At 39.1% G+C, this 27806-nt stretch overlaps 1 pseudogene; it reads left to right on the top strand.

The window, feature by feature from the left end:
• Positions 1-129: 129 nt before the first annotated feature.
• On the top strand, positions 130-26490 carry LOC131370457 (uncharacterized; annotated as a pseudogene).
• Positions 26491-27806: the final 1316 nt, after the last annotated feature.

Below are 27806 nucleotides of genomic sequence, written 5' to 3'. Positions count from 1 at the left end.
GAGGGTACTTGAAACAAGATGATGGGGTCCGGTGACAAAAATAAACCCATGTTTACATACACAAGTTATTACATTTACTTGGAATTTCCACATTATCTTTTGAGGTCCAAGTTCCAAACTGGCAACAACATGACCAACAATCATTATGCTTCTACCATCCTTTTTGATGGTAAACACAAAAGATCTTTCTAATATTAAGTCAGCACTATGAGATGAAACATTAGGACGAGTACAAAAACCTGGACACACAGCAGAAGCTACAGAGGGTAGAAGAGATTAAAAAGAGTCTGATGTCACGGCAGAATATGTTTAGAAAAGCAAAATCTCAGAGTGAAGCTGCTGTGAAAGCTAGGTTTATAGTGGCAGAAGAGAAGGCCAAATCAGCCTGGGCATTTACCGAGGGGAGTTTTTGAAGCACTGAATGATTAAAGTGTGTGACGTCTTCCAGACAAATACAAGCATTTATAAATGTAAGCCTAAGCAGAAACGCTGTTGCTGACCAGATATCTTCATCCATGGAGTGGACTCCAGTTTATGCATTGCAGAGGAACATTTGGTGTTAAATCAATGCATGGCACCACCACAGGAAAAGACATATTTGAAGAAGTATCTAAATGTGTAAATGTCATGAAACTGCCCTGGAACAAACTTAGGGAACTCAGGACAGATGGAGCATCTGCGATGTGTGGGGAAAAGAGTGGATTAGTGGGAAGGATGTGAGAAAAGATGAGAATTGCACCAGGAAACACCATGCAGCAAAGCCCTGAAGATAGAACATGTAATGAGCACTGTAACACACACAGTTAACTTTATAAGAGCCGAATGTTTAAATCATCAATTTAAGTCTTTTCTGGAGGAAATACTTTCTGAATTTAGAGATGTGCGATATCACACAGAGGTGCGATGGCTAAGTCGAGAAAAAGATTTTTCGAGTTGCAGGAGGAAATCTGTCAGTTCATGGAAAGTAAAGGAAAAGTCTCCACAGTGCTGCGGGATGAACAGTGGCTGTGTGAGTTAGTGTTTCTGTATGACATAACGAAGCATCTTACTGCTCTAAACCTCCAGCTTCAGGGATGGGACCATGTAATGGACATGTATGATGCAGTGAAAGCTTTTCAAGCTAAACTGTGGGAGACTCAGATGCAGCAAGGAATCTTGGGTCACTTTCCCTTTTGTCAAACAATCACAAAGTAAGTCTCCACTGCTGTGTTCCAAACTGCACACTTTGCTGATAAACTGAGCACACTTCACATGGAGGTCACATGGCGCTTTGCTGACTTTAAACCACAGAAATTTAATTTTGGACTTCTCAGTACTGCATTTGCAGCTGACGTAGAGCACCTTTAACATGCAGATGGAGCTGACAGAACTCCAGTGTAGAGGCACATTTAAGGTAAAGTATGACTCTGTAGGACCTGCACAGTTTCCCTGGTTAATCTCCACCTACAAGCTGCTCGAATGCTCTGCATGTTTGCTAGTACATACCTGTGTGAGCAACTTTTCTCTGTGATGAAGATGAACAAAACTGAACACAGAGGTCGTCTCACTGATGCACACCTCCACTCTATCCATAAGAGTGCCATAAGAGAGGAAGGTTGTTTTTTTTTTTAATTTCCTGAAATCAAAAGACTTTATCTTTATTGGAAAGATTTGCAAATTCTCATCAACTTTTTCATACTTGAAATATTCTCCTTTTACTTGAAGGTATTTTTAATGAAAGAAAAATCTATTTAAATGTGATTTATTTTATGAGAATAATTATTGTAGCCTCACTTTTCAAGTTCACATTTCTTGTGTGAGAAATTAAATTTTTTTTTTCTTAATTAATTATCCAATTCATATTTTTTCAGTAAATGATGTTTAAAATCCAGAGAAAATGTTCTTTACTAATTTAGACTGTTAGCAACTGTTTTATTTCAATATGTGTTTAGAAAAAAAAGTTTTAAAATGTTTAAAAGATGCTTAAAGACGTCTCCAAAAATGCTAAAATATCATCACGGGACCTACAGCAAGCTTTTGCTACAGTTTATGCCAAAGTGCATGAATCTACAATCAGAAAGAGACTACACAACTTTAATTATTATGGGAGGTGTGCAAGAAGGAAACCTTTGCTGTCTAAGAAAAACATGAGGGCAAAACTGAAGTTTCCCAAAGAACACCAAGACAAAGGCCAAGGCTTCTGGAATAATGTGCTTCAGACAAATGAGTCTAAAATTGAATTATTTGGACACCATAACAGGGCATGTTTGGCGTAAACCAAGTACAGCATTTCAGCAAATGAACCTCATACCAACTATGAAACATGGAGGTGGAAGTGTTGTGGTTTGCTGCAGCAGGACCTGGCCAGATCACCATCACAGAATCCATTAAGAATTCTACATTGTATCAGAAGGTGCTTGAGGAACATGTAAGACCATCTGTCAAAAGACTGAAGCTAAAGTGGAACTGAACCTTGTAACATGACAATGGCCCAAAACACACCAGTAAATCCACCAAGGACTGGCTGAAAAGTAAAAAATGGAGAATTCTGGAAAGGTCAAGTCAAAGTCCAGATCTAAATCCTATTGACTGTGCATGCAAGAAACCCCCAGACATCACAGCTGAAAGAATTCTGCATTGAGGAGTGGGGGAAACCTCTTTCTTTCTTCTAGTCCATGTCAGAAACTTCTCATTGAGGTTATTTCAGCCAATGTGGGAAACACTAGCTATTAGGGCATAGGGTGTCCAAACTTTTTCCTCAGGTGAAATACTTATTTCTGTTGATTTATTTTGTTTAATAAGTGAAAACAAAGTGATATTTTGTTGTTTCCATGCATTACTTTCATCTACAGGTACAAATAAAAACAAGATCAGAAATGGACATCTTGACATTTCTCAATAAAAAAACTGAATATTCAATGAGGTGCCCTAATTTTTTCACATGACTGTATATGACTTACATCCTTCAGATAAATACACAGATTTTTAGAAGCTAGCCCTTTAAAAATCACACAAAGTGAACATGACTAATCCATATCCAACCTCAGTTGATGAATCAGTGTCTTCTTAAGTGAAACATTAGGCATATGTAAGAAAAAATGTAAGTTTAACTCATTCAAAGTGCTTATCCTTAATGTTGCGCTCACTGACATACATAATAATTCCCTGCAATCTCTTGCTCTGGCCACCGTGTATAGACCTACTGTCAGATTTATTGATTAATTTTGACAAAGTGTTGATTGTAGGAAACTTTAACATTCATACAGACGATGCTAATGATGCTTTAGGACTCGCATTTGTGGATTTACTAAATTCCTTTGGGGCTAAAAAAGACATTAATAGACCAACTAATAGTTTTAATCATATGCTAGATTTGAACACATGGAACAGATGTCACTGATATAGATGTCCTATCTCAAAGCGATGATATCACAGACCATCACCTCTTAGTGTACACTCTACCTGTGGAACAAATTAACCGTGTCTCTCCATGTTATTGATTTGGTAGAAATATTAATCCCACCACTAAAGACAGATTTACAAGAATCTGCCAGATCTGTCTCAACTTCTTACTAGACCCCTAAATGCAGATGATCTAGATGCAGTGACTAACAGCATAGGCACCATCTTCACCAGCACACTAGACACTGTTGCCCCCATCTGATTAAAAAAGTTCGGAGATAAAACACCAGCACCATGGTACAATAGTCATACTCACACCCCCAAGAGAGCAACCCGTAACCTCGAGCGAAAGTGGAGAAAAACCAAATTAGAAGTTTTTAGAATTGCATATAAAGACAGTATGTCCAGCTATAGACAGGCTCTAAAAGCTGCTAGGCATCTGAGCAAACTGATAGAAATAAACCAGAACCATTCCAGATTCTTATTTAGCACAGTGGCTAGACTAACAAAACATCAGATATCTGGAGAGAGTGTTCCATCACAGTTTAGTAGTGAGGACTCAGAAACCAAATAATGTTGATGTTCAACCTCTGACAGCATCCGGTGATCCAGACCAGCCTAAACCTCCACATCTAGAGCCACAATGCTTCACAGGTATAGGACAGGAAGAGCTGTATAGACTTATCACCACAGCTAAATCAACGTGTTTGTTATATCCAATTACAACTAGATTACTGAAAGAAATGATACATACAGCTGGAGAGCCTCTTCTCAATATTATTAATTCCTCACAATATCTAGGTCACGTCCCTAAACCTCTCAAATTTGGCAGTTATTAAACCTCTTCTTAAAAAACCTAAACTAGACCCTGATGAAATAACAAATTACAGACCGATTTCAAACCTTCTGTTTATATCTAAAATACTAGAAAATGTGGTGTCTGCTCAAATATGCTCCTTCTTACAGGAAAACAACATCTTCGAACAATTTCAGTCAGGTTTTAGTCCCCATCATAGTACAGAAACTGCGCCAGTTAAAATCACAAATGACTTGTTTTTAGCTTCGGACCAAGGCTGCATCTCGATTTTAGTCCTGCTTGATCTTAGTGCTGCATTCGACACTATAGATCATAATATTCTCGTAGATCGCTTACAAAATCACACAGGTATGCAGGGACAGGCATTAAAATGGTTTAGATCCTACCTGTCTGATCCATACCATTTTGTAGATTTAAATGGAGAACTGTCCAGTGTAGTGCCAGTAAAATACGGGGTCCCACAAGGATCAGTTTTAGGACCTCTGCTGTTCTCGGTCTACATGCTTCCCTTGGGTAACATCATTAGAATGAATCTTGAATTAGAATCAATCTTGAATTAGAATTCATGGGATTAGTTTCCATTGTTATGCCGATGATACCCAGTTACATATCTCATCAAAACCAGATGAATTATCTAAACTGTCCAGATTAACTGAGTGTGTGAAAGATATAAAAGATTTAATGACCAATAATTTTCTATTACTAAATCCAGATAAGACAGAGACATTACTTATTGGTCCAAAAACCAGTACACAGAAGCTCTCACAATTCAGCTTGCATTTAGAAGGATGTACTATTACTACTAGCTCAACAGTGAAAGACCTGGGCGTAATATTAGACAGAAACTTATCCGTTGAAAATCATATTTCCAATAACACAAAATCAGCCTTCTTCCACCTTAGAAATATTGCCAAGCTTAGGAACATTTTATCTGTATCTGATGCAGAAAAGTTAGTTCATGCATTCATGACCTCCAGACTGGACTATTGTAATGCATTACTAGGTGTTTGTCCTGCATCTCAATAAACAAGCTACAGTTAGTCCAGAATGCAGCCGACAGAGTTCTTACCAGATCAAGAAAATATGATCATATAACCCCAATATTATCATCCCTGCACTGCAAGGGTGTAACTTTGGTTTGAGAAGTGGGGGAAGTTGATTATAATGATAAATTCTGTCAAAAAGAATATTAGGCTACTAAACCATGTATATAAAAAAGATGTCTTACTTTCTTTATTGTTTAATTGGGGCCGATTACCAAGACTTGAAAAATCATTTTATAAAGTAAAAAATGTTCACCATTAATGTTTTGCGTGTGAATAAAATTTAGATAATGAGAGACTTTAATTTCCTCTGTTAAACAAACTTTTCTTTTAAACTGACCACTGTAGCTGAAAATGTAAAATAAATCACTTGTTGTACAGGACGTTTATCAGAGACACATCCACCAAACTGCAGGGGTTTACAATAGAAAAAGCTTGAGCACAGAAAAATCATAGGATTCCACTGACTCCTGGACTGTAGCGGAGCCAAGGAAATTCACGGTACCACTTTTCTCGGAACCGTAGCGTTTTGTTGGTCAGCTGCTGCACTGCAATGAGCTTTGGGTTAGCATGGTTGGGTTCTTCCTGCCTGCTAGCCTGTTTCTGAGATGAGATATAATTAAAATAAATTACACGACTCTTTACACAACACATAGCTGCAACTCTGAGCTGCTTCTCCCTGTCTCATCCTCCTTGTCTTGAAGCCTCTTCACCTCATCTGTCCTCTGATATGAAAGCATGACACAAATAAAAATAAACAAAAGTTCATCACAACTGAAACTATACTACAAAAAGGCCTGACTCTTTGTTTCTCTCCCACCACACAAGTGAGCAGGTAAATAATATGAAACCACACCCATATGATGATGTGACCATGTTAAAATATTCTAAACATCTAAACACACACTGTGGCTCCTACAAGAAGAGCATTTAATTTGATAATATTCACACGGTATTCACTACTTATCATGTACACTTCTTCCATTTATCACCAACAAATCAAAATCACCTGGTCCTTCATACAGCACATAACCTACCTGTACCATTGTGCTGCTGCTGCTTCTCCCTGTCTCACCCTCTCTGTTCTGAAGCAGTTCCACCTCATCTGTCCTCTGACATTGCTCTAAGTCAATGCCCTGCCCGTATAAGACAAGGTAGTACAATCTAAGATAGCTGATGGCTTAGTGGTATCGTGTTTCTACATAAGTTTTTATTAAATTGAAGGCATGCTTCAAAACTTCAAGTCATAACTACAGATAAGAGATTATAGTGTATGGAAAATTAATACAGTACAGTAAAACAAATAGACTTGCAACAGGTGGAGATGGAGGTAAGCACTATTTGTATAAACACTATGTCTGCCTTTACATGCAGATGAACTCTAATGACCTCCCATTCTTAATCCGTAGGGTTTAATATGGAGTTAGCCTGCTCTTTGCAGCTATAACAGCTTCAACTCTTCTAGGAAGGCTTTCCACAAGGTTTAGGAGTGTATTCATGGGAATATTTCAGCATTGCTCTAGAAGTGCATTTGTGAGGTCAGGCACTGATGTTAGATGAGAAGGCCTGGCTCACAGTCTCTGCTCTAATTCATCACTCCAGAGAATGCGTCTCCACTGCTCTAGAGTCCAGTGGTGGTGTGCTTTACACCATTGCATCCGACGCTTTGCAGTGCACTTGGTGATGTAAGGCTTGGCTGCAGCTGCTTGCCCATGAAAACCCATTCCATGAAGCTCTCTACACACCGATCTTGAGCTAATCTGAAGGCCACACGATGTTTGGAGGTCTGTAGCTATTGATACTGCAGAAAGTTGGTGACTTCTGTGCACTGTGGGCCTCAGCATGCGCTGACCCCGATCTGTGAATTTATGTGGACTATCACTTCGTGGACTGAGTTTCTGTTGTTCCTGAAACTTTCTGTTGGTGTTGACTTGTGTTGTGAATTCACCGAAGGAGACCAGGGGACTCGGAAGTTGTGTTCAGCAGGAATGTTTTATTGGAGAGCAGAACACACTGTGGTGGTACTGTGGTCATCGAGTCCAGTGAAAAGGAACATAAGTTGTAGTTTTAAAGGCCTAGAGTGGGCAGGCCTTGAAGGTGTGACAATACTAAAGTGTAGAGGTGATGCTCTTAAACAAAAACCCCCAAGGGGAGGTAGACCTCACAATTGTCCACTCCCTGGTATGACAGTGCAAAAGCCTAGAGGTGATTCTCGTAAACAAAGCACTGAATGGGAGAAAGATCCCCAGAGTTGGACCCCAACTGTCCGCTAGTTCACAGTTTCTGATCTCTGTCTGATTTGATCACCATTTGGTGGTGAGAGCTGGGATATGTAAATTATTATTCAAACAGCAATGTATGTTACAGTAGATTCTAGAGTGACCTCAAAATATGTTTTCCTACACTTGTTAGTTTAGTTTTTATCTTGATGTGTGGTTTCCAGATTTCAGGGATCAGCTAAATGTTTTTTTTTGTTTGACTTTAGGGTATGGATGGACGGAAAAGCAGAGAGTTGAACTTCTCTATGACTACAAGAAAATCTGTGTTGAAATGACATAATCCTCAAGAAACCACCTGTGATTGACTTTAAAGCTCGTGGCCTGTCCTGGTTGAGCTTTCCAAGGTATGCTGAACATTTGAAATTGTGCTCTCCAACATAAGGTGTTTGTGGCAAAGTTTCAAATCTCTCTCTCACTCACTCTCTCTCTCTCTCTCTCTCTCTCTCAGATCGAGGATGAATTTCCTCCTCCTCTTGTTAATGGGCAGGTACTGATTAATATGGAAACAAGCAAAATATCTCAAGATGAGAAAAAATTTGGTTATATCTTTACAAAAATACCCTTTCACAAGGTGTAGGATGAAGAAAAGAAAAGAATCAAAGAGCTTGGACCAGATGGACCCAATCTGCAAATTCAGCAGCAGTCAGGTGACGGTGGTCGAGCTTCCACTCGGTGCTTTTCCAGCACTTCTTATTGAATGCATTGACCATGCTGTCAGTGGAAAAGAGACTGGTCACTGAGATGACCGACTTTAACCAGAAGCTCAGTGAGAAATTTACAAACCAGAAAGAAAGGAGAGCAAAATTTCTTTTCAAATAGTGCCACTGGCCTGTGATTAGACAACCTTCCAGTGTGTGTGATCTTTATTGATTACCTTCATTACTGATAATAAACCCACATTGAACTCAAATTCACTGATTCATAATACATTTATTGTATGCTTTAATAGTTGACTTTAACAGTAACATTTTCAGTATTTTATCTTAGCAGTAATGAAACATAATCACCTGATAAATGGTTATTTACAGTCCTGCATTAATAACAGTTTCATTTTAAGCTTGTTTGAAGAATTGCTGTAAAGTAAAATTGCTTTTAAAAATATATATTTAATATAATGGGTTTTTTTTTTAGCAATGTACAAAATTTAACATGAGCGAATAAAGAAAATCTAAATCAAATCAATATCTGGTGTGATTACCCATCAATTCTTACACTTGCACAAAGTCAGGGACTTTGTAGGATTTTGTAGGATTGAGGAGGTGTATGAGTTTATAGATTTTACATCTGAAATATTTGCCTCTAGCAGGAGGCAGGTTGTTTGTTGAAGGGCTGGAGAGCAGTACAATAATGCGTGTCTGCAGGAAACAGAAATAAGGTGGAGGTTGCTTGCAAGTTTGACGCTGCATTTCTGCAAATGGAGGTGGAGATTTGGTCAGGATTCATCATGTCCTCAATTCTGAGAAATACAGCAGATACTTAACCATCATGGGAGGCATTGGACTGGCCCCATATTTATTCTGCAGCAGAACAACATCAAACATACAGGGAATATCATTAAGAACTATTTTCAGTGTAGAGAAGAATACATACTATACCCACTTATTCCTAGGATTCCTAGGGTCACGGGGGTCTGCTGGAGCCTATCCCAGCGCACATAGGGCATGGGGTACACCCTGGGCAGGTCACCAGTCCATCGCAGAAACTGAACACAAAAAGTAAATTACTGAATCTTTGTTTACTGAAAATAAAACGTAGAGCTCAGAATACAGTCTAAAAAATTCAGTTCACCAGTTTCACAGTACTTTACTGGCATGATTGTTAGCATGCAAAATAAATAAATAAATCAGAGACAAAAAATAAGGTCCCAGGGCAAAAGTACAACAATGATGGCGATGTGAGGGCAATTATTTACACATACAAAATGTTCTTGAGCTTCAATTTGAACTCAACTTTGCACTTTTGGGGGTCTTAACATGCTCAAAAACTCATGAAAATCAGCAGACAGGTTGGAATCTGTGGCCATTAGGAGGTCACTGTGGCTCGACCCTGGGCGTGGCACACACCCCTCACAGCGCCCCTGGAATATCTTGCTGCATAGCTGATATACACTTACACATATCCATGTACAACCCGGTACACACTTAGATCTCATTGAGCAAAACGCACCCAATGGAATTTGAAATACTCCTCCTAGGGAATTGATACAACCGCCACCAAACCCAGGCTAATATGATCTCAAGACATTGATACAACCACCACCAAACCCAGGCTAATATGATCTCAAGACATTGATACAACCGCCACCAAACCCAGACTAATATGATCTCAAGACACTGATACAACCGCCACCAAACCCAGGCTAATATGATCTCAAGACATTGATACAACCGCCACCAAACCCAGGCTAATATGATCTCAAGACATTGATACAACCGCCACCAAACCCAGGCTAATATGATCTCAAGACATTGATACAACCGCCACCAAACCCAGGCTAATATGATCTCAAGACACTGATACAACCGCCACCAAACCCAGGCTAATATGATCTCATTGATAATGCAAAATTGTGAAGGGATTTTTGATATCTCAAACGGTTCAGCCGTGAGGAGCCCTTAAACTTATGGCGAATAAAACAAAACAGGAAGTGGCTAATAACTTCTGTGTACATTGAGTGATCTACATGAAACCTAAGGATAATGTTAAGAGTAGAAAGCTGATCACACGGACATGACTACTATGTGTCTCACATATATAACAATATCTAATGTTTTGTCCCTTACTTTCACCTGATTTGGATGAAAATCAGTCAGAATAATGTCAAGACATGGCTGATGTGAAACTGTGAAGGAATTTGTGATATTGTGAATGATGTTGCTATGGTGATGATTTAAATAAGGACATAATAGAAGAAAATTAATGTTCTTATATCTTAACAGTGGAAAGTCCTAATGTTTCAAAATATTTTACATAGAAAGAACAACTGGTTGTGAGTAAGTTTGCTTAGTTTCATGATTTTGTGATGCTCAAACGGCTCACAACAAATTTTTACATTCATCAGTCCATTGTCTGGACATGGTTTTGGCCTGACTCCTGCAGTACTAGACGATGTCCACTAGATGGAGCGCGTTCCCCTTTATTCAATTCATATATATCAATATGTAACGTATAGCAATACATTTAGTTATAAAATATTTATACAAATTTTTCTTTTCCTGAAATGTGTAGACATTTTTCTGGGTGACTATGTATACTGATGTAGTCATATAGTTTAGAGGGAGAGTCATTGTCCCTTTTGACATCACTGGACATTGCTATGATCTGTTTCATTACACCCAAACTGTCACTTTTGCCCTTATATAATTTAGACGGAGAGTCAGTTTTCTTTTTACCATCAGTGTACATTGCTGTGATCACTTTCATTAGACCCAAATTGTCACTTTTGTCCTTTTGGTATTTCCCCTCTAAATGCATGTTCCCACTGTGCCCACTGTGTCTGGTGCACCTGATGGCGCCGTTGCTTGGGCCCGATCATCGTTGCAACTATGGTTAATTATTTTAGCTTTTGTAGAAATAGGTAAAGAAGATGCAGGATAAATGCATCTAGACTCTCCATTTTAGTTAAGTAAGTTCTTCCAAAAATTGATAGATCCCTTTGTGTCCACATACTGAGTTTTTAAATTGTGTTTTCTATTCTGTGATTCGTGTTTTTTATTGTTTTTTACGTGTAGATAACGTGGCGATAATTTGATGCCATAGAGTTTGATTGTGTTTTTATTTTGACATGAAGGAATTTATTAAAAGCTAGAGTAGTTGATCTTATAGAAAATCCTACATGATTTATTGGTGTTTATTTACTAAATATGAAATTGGCTTTTGAATAGGAATAGGCTTTAAACCAGGAAATAACAGGATTTATATCAAAAACCAATTCTAAAAACCTTGACCCACTAACACTAGTGTTCTCTATTCTATCTACTTTTTATTCTTTTTATTTATTATAAAAAACATGCTGCATGTCCTGCGTTAGACTAAAGGAGACTTGTCAGACTTGTCTGTGCAGCGCCGCTTCAAGTAGAACACACCTATTACCTGCCTCTGGAAATGGCCAATTAGGCAGTGTGTCACTGACGTGGTTTTACCAACATCTGGTGAAAATGTCAGTAGCACCTTTAGAAATATATTTACTGAGACAAATAGTGAGGTGTTCAATACTTATTTTCCCCGCTGTAATAGCTTCTGTAATAGCAGCAGTTGGTGGCAGTTTGAAATGTGTGCAAAAACAGCAACAGCAGCAATTGAGTAAATGTACAAAAACAGCATGGAAACACTTATAAAATGGTTTATGAAGGTTTATGAAGTACTGTGAGGCCCTGGAAGACATGCTGTAACAGGGGTTTACTAAAGTACTAGATAAAAATGACTAAATAATTAGATTGTTATATTCAAGATTTAACAGTTTATTGTCATATGGACACAAACAGTGTGTTTCACCAAACAGTGAAGATCTTACTCTGTGAATCCTCAAGCAGACTAACACACAAGTTAAGGACATAAAAAATAAACACTGTAATATACAAGGTGTGAATTAGAAATGTATAATTACACAATCTGAAACACACAATGGAAACACAAATAACTGTAGTATGTGTAAAAAGACTGTGCTGGAGGTGATGATTGTCTTTTCTGATTATTCTTATTGTCCATTATTAAAATGAATAATAATATAAAGCACCCCGCCTATCATCATTATTTAAGGCTTCGGTGCCTTTTTGTATCATTAGCGCTAGCGGCTAATGCTAATCGCTAGTTTGGTCTGTGCCATTACTAAGCCTTGGATTGGGACAAATAAGTGATGTTGACATTGAAAAAGAATTGGTTTTGAATTAAAATGAATTAAACACTACTTCTTGTAATCCGTATGAAATATTGGGCTACTTTTCTTGTGGAAAGCCCGGTGAGTGTATCGCATGTTCACTTTTAGCTCGTAGCTGTGGCTAATATGCAGGTCTTAACATCCGGGCTATTACAGGAAGAGCAATGGATTGTCGATTTCTCGGCTCGTGTCTCAGTGCACTTTAAAGTGTACATCCTGCTCCCTGTACAGTTCACTTAGAGGGGAATCACTTGCCGATTGGAACACGGCTCTTGTAATGAACCTGCAGGAGAAACGGCTCTGAGGAAGATTGTACAGGGATTGGGGGCTGTGAAGACAATGGACCAGGGGGTAAGTTACATTAGTTTTATTAATTAACAGGGCAGTATGAGTTATTTTAATCTAATATTAGTCTAAAAAAAGAATGTAACTTCGCTTATTGACTACCATTGTGCCGAAGACACAAAAAAGAAAAAAAAATTAACAGTACAGTAAAAAAAACTCCTACTGCCCTGTTAATTAATAAAACTAATTTAACTTACCCCTTGGTCCATTGCAGGGGGGTTTCTAGGATTAAAAACATCAGGGGCTGAGCCTGAAACATCAGGGGCTAATTAGGGAGAGGGGGTAAGCAAGAATAACACGTTTTGTAAGAACATTTTTATGTAATATTGTAACATTTTCTCTCTCACAGGTAGACCATGCAATATTATCTCTTTTACAGCTTGTGTGTGAAGCAGTGTAGTATGGATCCTTTATTATTATTATTATTATTATTATTATTATTATTATTTTACAATAATCTATATTATACTTGCATCTCTTATTTTATTCCTCATTCATGCTTCCACTACTGTATGTATTATTCTTTATTTATTTTTTTTACAGCCTCTCTTCTCTTCTTGTTCTCTCATCTCTCATTCTCTCACCTGTCTTGCTGCTTGTATCTTGTCTACTTCATGCTCTTGGTGACTTTTCTATCCTATTTCTTTGAGGGTGGAATCATCAGAGAGTATCTCCGAGACTGGACTTGAGTAAAACGGTCAATTACCATACTAGTATTTCTAGTGCTGAGAATTCCTTTATCAATAGACAGAACATCAAACATCAAATTAGCATCAAACCTCTAAAGTGTCAACTCCACTGTCCTAAAGATACTGCAGTAAAGATGGTTTTACGTTGGACATCTACTACACATTCAAGATTCATGTAGCTCACGGAGTTTTATATGCAATTAAAAGAATCATTAATAGTCCAATAGTATGTAGATTATGTAGAAGACGATATATAAAAAAGGAAATACCCAAATCCAGATGTAACATTAACATTCTCTTGTTTATGATCATGTTTTCACATTTTGTTTCCAAATGTCTTTTTAAGAAAGCTGGCTTCAATCATACCACACACTTGGAATGGGTCTCCCTATGCATGGAAATTCATATTAGATTAGAGGATCCTCAAATAACTTTTCTGTCCATTTGAAGTGATTATATGGAGTTGTAAACATAAAGTTATTTTTAGCTATGAAGAATGGTTCAGCTTGCTTACAGTAATTTATGTTTCTCATATGCCAAGAGCTTCTTTTTTGGGTGGACTCAATGGTTTGCTAATATTCCTGAGCATCAGCTGTCCGGTCTGAATCTATCAATCATCTCATCAACCATGGACTTTATTTATGACCAGATTACTCCTATAAAATGTATTTATCATAAAGAAAAACACTGTGGAGATGTATGAAGGTCAACTGAACTTCCCCATCAATAATTTGTGAAGATACAGCAATTGAAATGGATTTTTTTCCTCAATGTCCATTCACTAACAGGAAATGGGTGTGGTTAAAAATTGTATTGCAGACAGACACTAGAGGACCTCAGAGATATTTTGGCTTCATTGTTGAATCTCTGTACAATGTCTTCTAATCTAAGTCACTGGACAGGAATACCAAAAATTCGAACACAGGGTTGGTCGAGGACAGAGGTACCACTGTATTAGTTTATCTGAAATGCACACTGTGTTTAAATCCATAATTATACATAGATAAAATTACGTCTAATATCAGTCTGATTCCCTGTCTAAAATGGCTTCAAAACTGGTCCTGTTGTGCTCTGCGTCCTGTTAAGTTTCTCACTGGTGCAGTTCTTCCCCTGTATTTTTATTCAGTGTTCTACAGAATGCAGGAGACAGAATTGAAAAGAATATCATCGCCCAAGATCAAAGCCATTAATGTAACTGTAAGATCATCACATTGGTATTACAAACCAAACTGAATTATTAAATAGAGAGGTTAAGTTATAGAATTCAGAAATAATGTGATCTTTGGACCTCATGTCTCACCATATGTTCCTGCTTCACCATATCACAGACACAACCGAGAAGTGTCTGCTGTAAATGAATTCCAGGAAAAGTTCAAATTAAATCTGATGAAGAAGTTTCAGTGTTTGAATGGAGTGATAATAAACCTGGGAACCCAAACCCTCCTGAATGAGATCTACACAGAGCTCTACATCACAGAGGGAGACAGTGGAGAAGTCAATAATGAACATGAGGTGAGGCAGATCGAGGCAGCATCCAGGAGAACAGAGGAAACACCAATCATATGCAACGACATCTTTAAGCCTTTATCTGAACAAGATGAACCCATCAGAACTGTTCTGACAAAGGGAGTCGCTGGCATCGGAAAAACAGTCTCTGTGCAGAAGTTCATTCTGGACTGGGCTGAAGGGGAAGAAAATCAGGACATCCACCTCATATTTCCACTTCCTTTCAGAGAGCTGAATCTGATGGCACTCCTTCAGTTCTGTTTTAAGGAAACAAAAGAAACAGAAATGTCCAGTTTGGAAAAGGTTCTGTTCATTTTTGACGGATTGGACGAGTGTCGTTTTCCTCTAGATTTCCAGAACACAGTGAGAGTGTGTGATGTAACTGAATCAGCATCAGTGCCGGTGCTGCTGATAAACCTGATTAAAGGGAATCTGCTTCCCTCTGCTCTCATCTGGATCACCTCCCGACCAGCAGCAGCTGATCAAATCCCCTCTGAGTGTGTGCATCGAGTCACAGAGGTACGAGGGTTCAATGACCCACAGAAGGAGGAGTACTTCAGGAAGAGGATCAGTGATCAGAGCCTGGCCAATAACATCATCACACACCTGAAGTCATTAAGAAGCCTCTACATCATGTGCCACATCCCAATCTTCTGCTGGATTTCAGCCACTGTTCTAGAGAGAATGTTGGGTGAAGCAGAGAGTGGAGAGATCCCCAAGACTCTGACTCAAATGTACACACACTTCCTCATCATTCAGACAAACATCATAAGAGAAAAATACTCAAAGAAGCTGGAGAGTGATGAAGAAATGCTTCTTAAACTGGGACAACTGGCTTTTCAGCAGCTGAAGAAAGGGAACCTGATCTTCTATGAGGAAGACCTGAGAGAGTGTGGCATTGATGTGACAGAAGCAACAGTGTACTCAGGTGTGTGTACACAGATCTTCAGAGAGGAGTTTGGACCTTCATGATGGAAAAGAGAAATGTTCTTATAGAAAGGATATATAGGCCCTCAAAACTGCAGATAAATGAAAATACAATCTCAGATGTACACAGGAATGCGGTACTTAAGACCTTAGAAAGTCAGACTGGACATCTGGACCTTTCCTTTGCTTTCTTCTGGGTCTCTCACTGGAGTCCAATCAGAATCTCCTACATGCTTTAGTAACACAGACAGGAAGTAGCTCCCAGAGCATAGAGGAAACAGTTCAGTACATTAAGGGGAACAGAGAAATCCATCTTCCTACAGAGAAATCCATCAATCTGTTCCACTGTCTGAATGAACTGGGTGATAATTCTCTAGTGGAGGAAATCCAGCACTACCTGAAATCTGGAAAACAAAGTGAACTCTCTTCTTCACAGTGGTCTGCTCTGGTGTTTGTGTTACTGACCTCAGCACAGGAGCTGGAAGAGTTTGACAGTACAGATAAGATAACAGAAACTGTTATTCTGAAGATGATTCCTGTGATCGCAGCCTCCAGAAAAGCAATGTAAGTAAAGCTGGGTATACCTTTTCTAATGTTGGAACTGAAAACATGTTGACAAATACATACTTTGTGATGTTTTGACCTTAAGCTGATAGTTTATACATAAATAAACTAATGTATGCAGATGCTAATGTATGACATTAAATGTGTGGATTTCTGCTTATTCCATTAAAGGAAAAAAAACAGCAGACCTGCCAACCTAACTACAAATTAAATGGGGAAATCGGTCATAAAAATCTTGGACAATTTGATAAAATTGATAAAAGCCTTGAGTCCTTAGAAAAGGAAAAGTTCATTTTTTGTGTTTATTGCCATTGCTGTCTGTCTGTGAGCAAAGAATGAACATTTTAATACAACCTGTACACTGATAAAAATCATCAAACCCTATAAAACTCCTCTGTCATGAAGACAGATCATGAGTCTGACTTTATCCAGGGTGCAGACTCATCGAATCAGGACAGTTGAAAACTAAAGACCCATGATTTGTTTTCTAATCTTCAGCTATCCAGTTTGGGCGAGTCTGTGCCCAGGATTGCCTCAGTTTCCTGTTCATAGAACCTGATGTGGACTTCTGCTGTTGTAGCTTATCCACCTCAAGGTTTAACGTTTTGTCCATGCTGAGATGCTCTGGCAGCTTGAACTAATCTGGCCATTTTCCTCAAATATTTGCAGCAAATTCATCAATGGGTAAATTTTAGATTTTTGCCATCTGTTTAAAAAAATTATGCTGTTTGTACTTTTGACATTTTTGAGAAAGAGGTATCATGGGAGCATTGAGGACTTGTAACCTGCACTAGTGTTAGTTCATTATTTATTGTTTTGTTTACTTCAGTATCAGATGTAATTCTCTTGGAGGGAGAAGTTGGTCAGCTCTGGCCTCAGTGCTCAGCTCAGAAACTTCCAGACTGAAAGAACTGCAGCTGACTGTGTAAACACTAAATCAGCCTGGGATTAAACTAGGAGACTCAGAAATGAAGAGTCTTTCTGCTGGACTGAAGAATCCTCACTGTAAAGGATGAGGCAGGAAAGAAGCAGTATAGGGAAATAATTACAAAAAATAGAATTTGGAAAATTAAAACGCAAAAAAATCTACATTTGTTTAATTTTGTCCATTTGTTTGTACTTAAACCTGAAATATTGTCTATTCTGTCAGTGAATGTTTCTTCAGTATGTCTCCATCTAACTAGGTTGCCAGATCTGTGTTAGAGAAGCAGCCCAATAGTCTGTATTAAAAACCATGCAGTTTTCCTTAAAATTTCTTTCACTAAGGTCCTAAAATGATTTAATTTTATTCCACATTTTGTCATAAGTAGAGACTAGGATTAAACCCACTGACTCAAATCCATTCATACACAGAGCTGAAGTTGAGAACATGATCAATAGGGTGTGTGTAAGTAACTATCTTTCTGTAAGCACCAATGGATGAAGTGATATAGAGAACTTCAATTACATGTCGAGCGACTGAACTGAAAATACTAGTTACTGTAAATAAAAGAAAAGACAGTTAAGATGTGCGATCTTATCAAGTGTTTAACTTTTTATGTTTAAGTGTTTAACATGAGTTCAAGAAATAAAATAAATGTCTGTTTTTAGTGGAGCTCGGTTATCAGCTAGAAACTTTGGGCCAATACACAAAAATATCTGGTCTCTGCAAGTGTCCAGAACTGAGTAAATTTATGTAGCTTAGCACAACCCCACCATCGTCTCTCTGCATTGACAACTCCCTTTTCTCACCATGTGCAAAAACTCCTACAAATCCTTTTCCTGCCCCTCACACCTCAATTGTTTACAGTTTCCTGACAGGAAGTGTAGTGTACACTTGTACACACAAAAAGCAACACTTCATCCTGCGATATAAAGAAATTCAAGAACAGATGAGAAACAAAGTAATTGACATGTATCAGTCAAAAGCCATTACAAAGCCATTTCGAGGGCTTTGGGGCTCCAGTGAACCATTATTCCAGAGCCATTATTTACAAATGGAGAAAACTTGAAACAGTGGTGAACCTTCCCAGGAGTGGCCGGCCTACCAAAATCACTCTGAGAGTGCAACAAGGACTCGTCCAGGAGCTCATAAAAATAACAGAACAACATCTAAAGACCTGCAGACCTCACTTGCCTCAGTTAAGTTCAGTGTTCATGATTCAACAATAAAAAAAAAGACTGAGCAAAAATTGCATCCATGGGAGAGCTCCCAGGAGAAAGCCACTCACTGCTGACCAAAAAGAACCCAAAGGCTCATCTCACATTTCTCAAAAAACATCATGATTATCCTCAGGAATTCCCCTGGACTGATGAGACAAAAGTTTCACTTTTTGTATGGTGTGTATCCCGTTACATCTGGCGTAAAACTAACACAACATACCAACAGTCAAACATTGTGGTGGAAGTGTGATGGTCCGGGGCTGTTCTGCATATTAAATCCTCATGTCATTCTGAGAAATAAAAATCATTTACAAATACATCATCTTTAAAGGAAGTCATAAACTAAAATAAAAACCTGTTGCTGAAGTGTGTGTCAGTGTTTCTCTACAGGTTGCAGTGGTGTGTTGTATAACACTCGTTATGATTTTTTAATCATAAACAGGTGATATTAAATCTCCATGTCATTCCGAATAACAAATCATCCAATCATTCTCTGAACACATCACCTGTAAAGTAAATCTTAAACCTAGATAAAAATCTGTTCATGAAGAGTATATCATTGTGTCTCTCTACAGGTTGTGGGATTGTGGTGTTTCACATAAATGCTGTGATGCTCTGACTTCAGCTCTGAGATCAAACCCCTCACTCTTGAGAGAACTGGATCTGTCTGGGAATAATCTAGGAGACTCAGGAGTGAAGAGTCTCTCTGCTGTACTGGAGAATCCTCACTGTAAACTGGAGACACTGGGGTAAGATCATCTCTCTGAGAGTCACATGACCTGCTCCCTATTAAGACACATTCTGTAATAGTAAGACTTAAGAAGAGGTTTTAGGTTTATCATCCTGTCCTGTCTTTGTGTCAGAGTGAGAAAGTTTAGCACAAATCTTGTGTGTGTGTGTGTGTGTGGGGGGGGGGGGGTTTCTGGAGCCATCCATGAGTCTATAGGACAAAGGGTGATTTGGTGTACCAAAGCCCAAAATTTGCATTTATGCAGACTATAGTCTATAGCATTTCTTTAGCTGACATGTTATTATAGATCTGTTATATGGTCATTAAGGTTCATATTGCACTCTTTCACTAAATGGTGCTGAGTATGTTTGCTGTGCTGTGATCTCTGACCAAGTTTCTAAGTTTTCTTTTTGTTTTGTCTGTAATTTTTATGTTTCTTATGTTGGAAGTCATCAGTCTCATTGTCAATAATGACAAACAGACACAAAAAAGAGGCTTTTCAATCACACACTACAAACTTTGACAATCCACTGTTTATAAATGCTGTAGTGCAGCCATTTTTCTGGGCCGGCAAGCCATGATGATGGAAGTGCAATCGGAAATGGGGAAGTAGCACCGGTGTCCTCGTCAGACAAAGACACAAGATTAATCTGTGGATGATCCACTGTGGTACTTTTTTTTATTGGATTTTCTGCTTCACTAGTCCAATCAAGTCTGTTTTTTTCTGCACACTTCGTGAGCATGCCATTAGTAGTTAACCCAACCAACTTTTCCCAGGAGAATTTAGTTTTACTTACAGACCTCTACACCACATCAAAAATGTCCCTCTCAGTCGTTGTCCCATGCATAGTAGCCACAACCAAACAAATCCTTACTGACAGTGAAGTCTGCTTTCATGCCTCTTATAAAAATGGATAAATGTGCTGTATCTGTGTTTGTGCTTTCATTAAGAACTAATGGAAAAAAACAGGTAATCTTGTTCCTCTTTGGCCAGCTGGGCCAACAGGGGAGGGGGCTGCAGTGTGGTGACCTGTCAAAGCAGGAACATTGAAGCAGTAATGTCAAAGCAGCAACTGTTTGTTCGTTGTTTGTTTGAATGAGTTTGCATGGGTTAAGTTCCTAAAGTTTCTACTTAAGTTTCTTCACTTCATTGCATATATTGAACCATCATGATGAGATATGGCATCGTTGTGAACTTCTTGATTTTTAGGTTACTCCTTGGATATCATGTGAGAGAACAGTGTGGGAATGGATAGCGGCTCCGTTATAGTTCAGGACTTTCCTTTTTGTCGGGAGTTCTGTGTCTTTGACTACGGTGCATTGGATAAAATCCATGACTGGCCTTCGGAAATTTTAAGGACTGATCTTTCTCGCCCCAGCATAGAGAAGACTATTAGTCAGAAGTTGAGGAAAAGGGGAAGGAAGAGACTGCATAAACAGCGACTAAGTCGCATTCCTCTCCCTTCAGTATCTAATGCCCAAGCTCTCTGGAATAAACTCAACGATTTACAAGCAAATATTTGGTTTCGCTCTGATTATAGGAACACTTACGTTATTTCCTTGACTGAGACATGGCTTAAAGAACATGACCTGATCTGGAAATAGAGAGGCTGAACAGGGTGAAAACTTTGGGTGGAGGTGTATGCTATGTTAACCAGCGTTGGTGCACGTCTGTGATTCTGAGGGAATGTGTATGTAGAACCGATATTGAACTGTTGTTGATATCACTTAGCCCATTTTACATGCCTTGGGAGTTTCCACAAGTATTCATGTTTTGGTCAGGTTAAGGTAAGGAAAAGTCCAGGCCATGATCATATTAGTGCCAGACTGTTGAGAAATTGTGCAGAGCAGCTTTTAGGGATTTATTCTTTTATTTTTAATAAATCAATGCAACTTTCTAAAGTCCCCCATCTTTGGAAAGATTCCGTAGTAGTGCCAATTGCAAAAAAAAAAAAATTCTTTTGAAAAAAATAGTTAGGAAGTGGATTATTGCCTCAACACTGTCAGCAATTGATCCTATGCAGTTTGCATACAGATTAGGTAGAGGAGTGGAAGTGGAGTGGAGTGTTAGCAATGCCACTTGCTAACTTTTTTCCAGGGTAATTTACCTTTTGGATCTTTGTTATTCTTGGTTGGATCTTCACCTGTTGGATCTTTGTTATTTACTGTTGAACTTTCCCTTTTGGATTAGTGCTGTTCTCAAGAACAGACTCCTAATCCCTGACCAACGTAAATCTAAGGTTCTCCAGTGGTGCCACAGGAGTCGCCTATTCTGTCATCTCGGGGTTTCCCGCACCTTATCCAACCTCCAGCAGTGGTTCTGGTGGCCTTTACTCAAGCACGACGTCCAGAGGTTTGTGGCAGCTTGTCCCACCTGTGGTTGGCATAAATTGTCCTGAACCCCTCCAGCTGGTCTTCTGCACCCATTCAGACTCCCAGATGACCCTGGTCCCATATCTCTGTGGATTTTGTCACCGGTCTACCACCATCTGCCGGTCACACCACCATCCTTACTGTGGTTGACCGGTTCTCCAAAAATGCTGCATTTCATGCCCTTGGCCAAACTACCTTCCACCAAGGAGACTGCCCAGATCCTACTACTACATGTCTTCCTCTTACACGGGCTGCCTTGCAATATCGTGTCAACCCAGGGCTAGCAGTTCATCTCTAAGTTGTGGAAATAAGTTCTGCCACCTCCTGGGTGCCTCCATCAGCCTGGCTTCCACCCACAAACCAACAGCCAGACAGAGCGATTAAACCAAGTCATTGTTTGCTCTGAAGACCTGCATCCTGGTCATCCAAACTCATATCGGTGGAATATGCCCATAACTCTCCCAACCGCCTCTCTTCTCCCACCAAGAAGTGGAAGCTTCGGTTCTTTTCACCCTTGCTCTGGTTAAACAGTGTCATCGGGTCTGGAGGAGGACCAGCTTAGTGCTTCTCCACTCATTCCAAGTGGCTACGCTTGATGGGCCAACAGGAAGCGCCAACCGGCACTCCCTACCGTGTTGGTCAATGAGTTTGGTTGTCCACTTTAGATCTGCCCCTGAAAATCATCTGTTGGAAGCTTGCGCCTCGCTTTGTCAGTCCATTCCCGATCTCGAAATTTCTCAACCCAGTATCCATCAGACTCAAACATCCCCGGGCCCTTCACATTCATCTGACGTTCCATGTCTCCAGATTCAAGCCTGTCCAAGCCTGTCTCGCCACATGGCCTTCTTGGTTTGCTCCATGCATCTGACTAGCTATCCCTCCTTGCTTCATCTTGCTTCTCCTGGTTTGACCCTGGTGTGTTTACTTTGATTTCCTGCCTGCCCTTCATTGCTCTGTACCCATGCTTGGATTTAGGACTGTTTACCTGGAATCTCTTTTCGGCCTGCCCCTTGTTGTTCCTGAAGCCCATGTTCTGGATGTTGAATGACCACTGTTGGATTACCTCTCTTGGATTACTTCTGTAGGATTATGTTCATTGGCTGTTGTATTGCCTTGGTTGGATCTTTGCCTGTTGGATCTTTGTTTTTGATTGACGAACTTTCCCTGTTGGATAGTGCTGCTGGAATTACAGGTGACTGTCAGTTTGTTTCCTGTTGGATAATTTCTGTGACTTTTCCTGTGGGGTCTCCTGGCCAGATCACCTTTGCAGATCACCTTTTCTATTAACTTTTTTGCTTTCATTTGTTCTGTCTTCTTTGTGCTCTGGACTGCGCTGATATTTTGAGCTACTCTGCCTAACCGTGGTTTTCCATTTAACACTCTAACTTGAACTTTGACTGCTATTTCTGACAATTTGATACCAAGTTAAAATTGAAGACAAACACTGATATTATTAGAGGGAAAGTTCTTCAACATATGTATTTTCTGAGGAAACTTTGAAACTTTTCATGTGGATGTTATTTTTTTTTCTATGGCAACTTGAATATAAGGAATAGGGGTAAGTTGAACAGTATAGTTAAGATGTTCAGCAAAAAAGTGGGGGCTGATTTAAGGAATATCACACAAATTTATGAACAGGTGACTCAGAATGGTCAGTTAGTCCTTTCTGATGCCACCCATCCATTGTATACTGAATATACATTGTATACTGCTTCCTTCTGGCTGGAGATTTAAATTCCCTTTGTGCATATCAGATATAAGAATTTCTTTGTATCTGCTGCAATAATGTTTTTAAATGGTTTATTATAAATGTGTGTTGTGTTGCTGTATGTATGTGTACTGCTGTCTACATAAAGAATTGCCTTTAAGGACAGTAAAGTAAAGTAAGTAAGCTGTGTTGTCAGATTGCCTGCTAGTTCCTTAACACGGTCTGTGATGGTATTTCTTTATAAACTGACAATTTTAAAAATCTGTATTTAGTCAGGGTGCACCTGCTCACATGCTTTTAGCATGTACTGCTTCCAAAATGCTCCTTCTGGAAAATAAATTGGGTGATTACTTCAGCCACAATAAAGCTTGCATTCATGACTGCATCATTTTTGACTGTAGCTTTTGAAAAACATATTCTGCTGTGATTGGCAGTCTCCCTTTTAATTCTTGGACAATTTAGGCTAAATTTTACATACTTGGTGCCATGTTTGGTGTTATTTTTTGGTGTTATTTTTCTTAATGAAACACAAACATGTTCCCATCTTTCATTAAATTCTATTGCCTCTGAATCAATTATTCTCTTCTTAGACAATTTATTTGTAGATTTTTTTTTAACTTAATTTTTTTTACAGCTCTCTCCAACCTGGACAAAAAGAACACACATAGCTGAGCTGTTTGCTCAGCATTCAATACCAGGCAGATGCCAGCTGGTCAGAATAGGCAGCCACTTTTCCTCCCTGCTTAACCTTAAAACCTGAATCCTGCAGGGCTGTATTCTCAGCCCTCTCTTGTACTCCTTATACACTTACTAAACTGAGTTGTTACAATCAGTTCAAATGTCATAGTCAAAGTTGTGGATGACACAATGATGGTAGTTCTGATTACTGAAAACAAAGAAATGGCCAAGGAGCTTGTAGTGGATTTTATGAGACAGGACAGAAAGCACATCCTAATCACCATTAAAGGGATGGCAGTGGAGAAGGTCAATAACTTCAAGTTCCTCTGTGTTCACATCACTAAGAACCTCACATGGTCCACTCACACCAAAGAAGTGGTAAAGAAAGCTTACCATCACTTATTCTTTTGGAGGTCAGAGGAAGTTTGGTATGATCCCCAGCATTCTCAAATCATTATACACACACACCATAGAGAGCATCCCAACTGGCTGCATTACTGCCTGGTATGGGAGCAGCACTGCCTTGCAGAGCTCTGCAGAGAGTAGTGCAGACCGTGATGGTGTCATTGGAGATCATTGGAGGTGATCCAGGATATCAAGACCAGGCAGTGTGTGTGGAAAGCACAGATGATCATTAGAGACTCCAGCAACCCAAGCCATGGACTGTTTGCTCTGCTACTATAAGGCAGATGGCATTGCAGCATTGGATCCTGCATCGGTTGTAAGATAGCTTTTTTGTTTTTAGTTTCTTTCTTTCTTTCTTTCTTTCTTTCTTTCTTTCTTTCTTTCTTTCTTTCTTTCTTTCTTTCTTTCTTCTCTTTCTCTCTCTCTTTTTCTCTCTCGTCGTTTTTTTGGATTTTATTTTGGATGTGCCAGTTTGGACATGGCTAGACATGGATGTCTCTGTCCAAATACAAACATATGTTACATACCCAAGGTATTTATACGCCTGGTGATATTATATGGCTCACCATTTGAAATGTTAATGTGCTAGACTAAACATTAAAGCACAATAAGATTATTTAATTCATGACATCTCTTAGTGGAGTCAATGAGCTTTTACTGATGGGAATGGAATGTAGGTCAGTAAGCTTTCTATAAGTCCACTATAGAATATTTTCAGGATTACTATGAGGACCCTGTTTTTCTTGGTCTTAGATGATACAATCATTGTGTGGCTTTGTTTACTTGAGCATGGATTTAATGTGAGTACTGGTCAGTTGTTCACTCTCTTCACAAGTCTTCAGTGGGGTGTAGCTCCTTTGCTGATCTGTATATTGATGATACTTAACACATAAATTGACAACTAGGTCCACTCCTCTTCTACTGTGACTGGTGTCAGTCTGATCCAATACACCTTCTTTTTTTTTTAATTTAAATCTGGAAGCTCTTTCTAACAGATGTGCACACACTGCAACTTGATTTGGTTGAATCTACATCTGGACAAAATGTTGTGTAAAATTGAGTTGATTTTCAGTGCACCTACATTTTGTTTGTCTATGTTTATGCAATTTACATATGTCATTCTGAATAAGAAAATCATTTTAAACACATTATTTTATAAACACAAGTAATTCTTAAACCAAGATGAAAATCAGATGAAGAGTGTGTCATTGTGTCTCTCTACAGGTTGAGTGAGTGTGGTATCTCAGATGAAGGCTGTGCTGCTCTGATTTCAGCTCTGAGATCAAACCCCTCACACCTGAGAGAACTGAATCTGTCCTGGAATAAACTAGGAGACTCAGGAGTGAAGAGTCTCTCTGCTGTACTGGAGAATCCTCACTGTAAACTGGACAAACTGAGGTAGGATCATCTCTCTGAGAGTCACATGACCTGTCACATGACCTTATAATTTATGATAGTGTTTGGTTTGGACTTTTACTTCCTTCATTCTGGCTGTTTCATTTCATTATTTTATATCTATTTTGTTATATATACATGCTGTACACAGGCTATGAAGAAAAGTTTATTCCCTCACTGTAGAGAACCCTTTGTGATTCTCTCTCTCTCTCTCTCTCTCCTTATTTAATTATCTGGTTATCTGGCTATCTTATCTATGTGGTTATCTGTGTAAATTATTTAAAATAACTATAAAAACACATAATCTGTAATGCAAGTTTTAATCCAAATCTAACAATCTGTTGATGAAATGTGTGTCATTGTGTCTCTCTACAGGTTGTGTAATTGTGGTATCTCAGATGAAGGCTGTGCGCCTTTGACATCAGCTCTAAGATCAAACCCCTCACACCTGAGAGAACTGGATATGTCAGGGAGTAATCTAGGAGACTCAGGAGTGAAGAGTCTCTCTGCTGTACTGGAGAATCCTCACTGTAACCTGGAGACACTGTGGTAAGATCATCACTCTAAGAGTCATGATCTGAGTAACCCTCCCAGGGTTTAAAAGCAGCAGTGAAAGGAAAATGATTGCAGTGGACAACAGTGAATTTGGAAACTAAAAGAACTGACGTTTCATAGCATAAGGAGGAGATTTTCACTTCTTCCCTTTTTATCTTTGCCGCTGCTCACTGCAACAGAGAAAAATCATTAGTACAGTTAAGCAGAGGTGTGTAATTCCAACCACCTACCTTCCTCAAATTTGCTCTCTATTCACAAAACACGACCATGCCCCTGCTTTCACACTGACATTATAGCTTTGTTATAATTTATGATATTGTTTGATTTTTCATTATGTTTTGGGTTTTATGTCCTTGATTCTGCAATAATTTCTATCTATTTTGTTATATATACATGCTCTACACAGGCTATAGAGAAACAAGTTTATTTCCTGTCTGTACTGCAAGTCTAGTAGAGAACCCTTTGTGATTCTCTCTCTCTCTCTCTCTCTTTTTTTAATTACTGTGGTTATCTGTATAAATCAATTAAAATAACTATAAAAACACATCATCCTTAAAGGAAGTCTTAAACCAAAAATAAAAATCTGTTGAAGAAGACTGTGTCATTGTGTCTCTCTACAGGTTGTGGGATTGTGGTGTCTCAGATAAAGGCTGTGCTGCTCTGATTTCAGCTCTGAGATCAAACCCCTCACACCTGAGAGACCTGAATCTGTCCAGGAATAAACTATCAGACTCAGGAGTGAAGAGTCTCTCTGCTGTACTGGAAAATCCTCACTGTAAACTGGAGATACTGAGTTAAGACTATCTCTCTGAGTCTCACATGACCTGCTCCTTAGTAAGACACATTCTCTAATAGTGAGAATGAAGCAGAAAAGTGAGGTTTATCATAATTGTACTAAAGAGGATGATTGTTTCTTTTCACTGCACACTGATGATTTGTCAGATGTATGCACAGAGGCTCCAGCACAAAACATGAGTTGAATGCCACTTGTGAATACGCCGAGTTAGGTGCAAGTCACATCTTAAGCCTAGTTCACACTACAGGATTTTAAGCCCGATTTGCAAATGAACGAGCTCGCTGACAGATCGGTCTGTGATCGTGGGAAAATCAGCGGGTGATCAGTGCTCGGCAATCTTTGTGTGAACTACTCAGTGACGCATCAAAGAGGCTCGATGACGCATTGCTGACACCTCGCAGACAAAATCCAGATATCTGGCATGTTATATATCTGGGACGGTCGGCCGACTCGATATCACGTGGTGTCAATTGTAGCTACGACCTCCAGCCAATGAGAGAGCAAGTCAACAGAGTTGAGAGTTGTCGTCAGATCGTGTGGTGTGCGACCACACGTGAACACCACAAACAAAAAAGACATACAGTGTCATGTAGTCTG

Source organism: Hemibagrus wyckioides, linkage group LG19 (assembly GCF_019097595.1).
Source record: "Hemibagrus wyckioides isolate EC202008001 linkage group LG19, SWU_Hwy_1.0, whole genome shotgun sequence".
Classification (NCBI taxonomy): domain Eukaryota; kingdom Metazoa; phylum Chordata; class Actinopteri; order Siluriformes; family Bagridae; genus Hemibagrus; species Hemibagrus wyckioides.
Note: the sequence above shows the minus strand (reverse complement) of the source record. Positions and strands in the feature narration are given on the sequence as shown.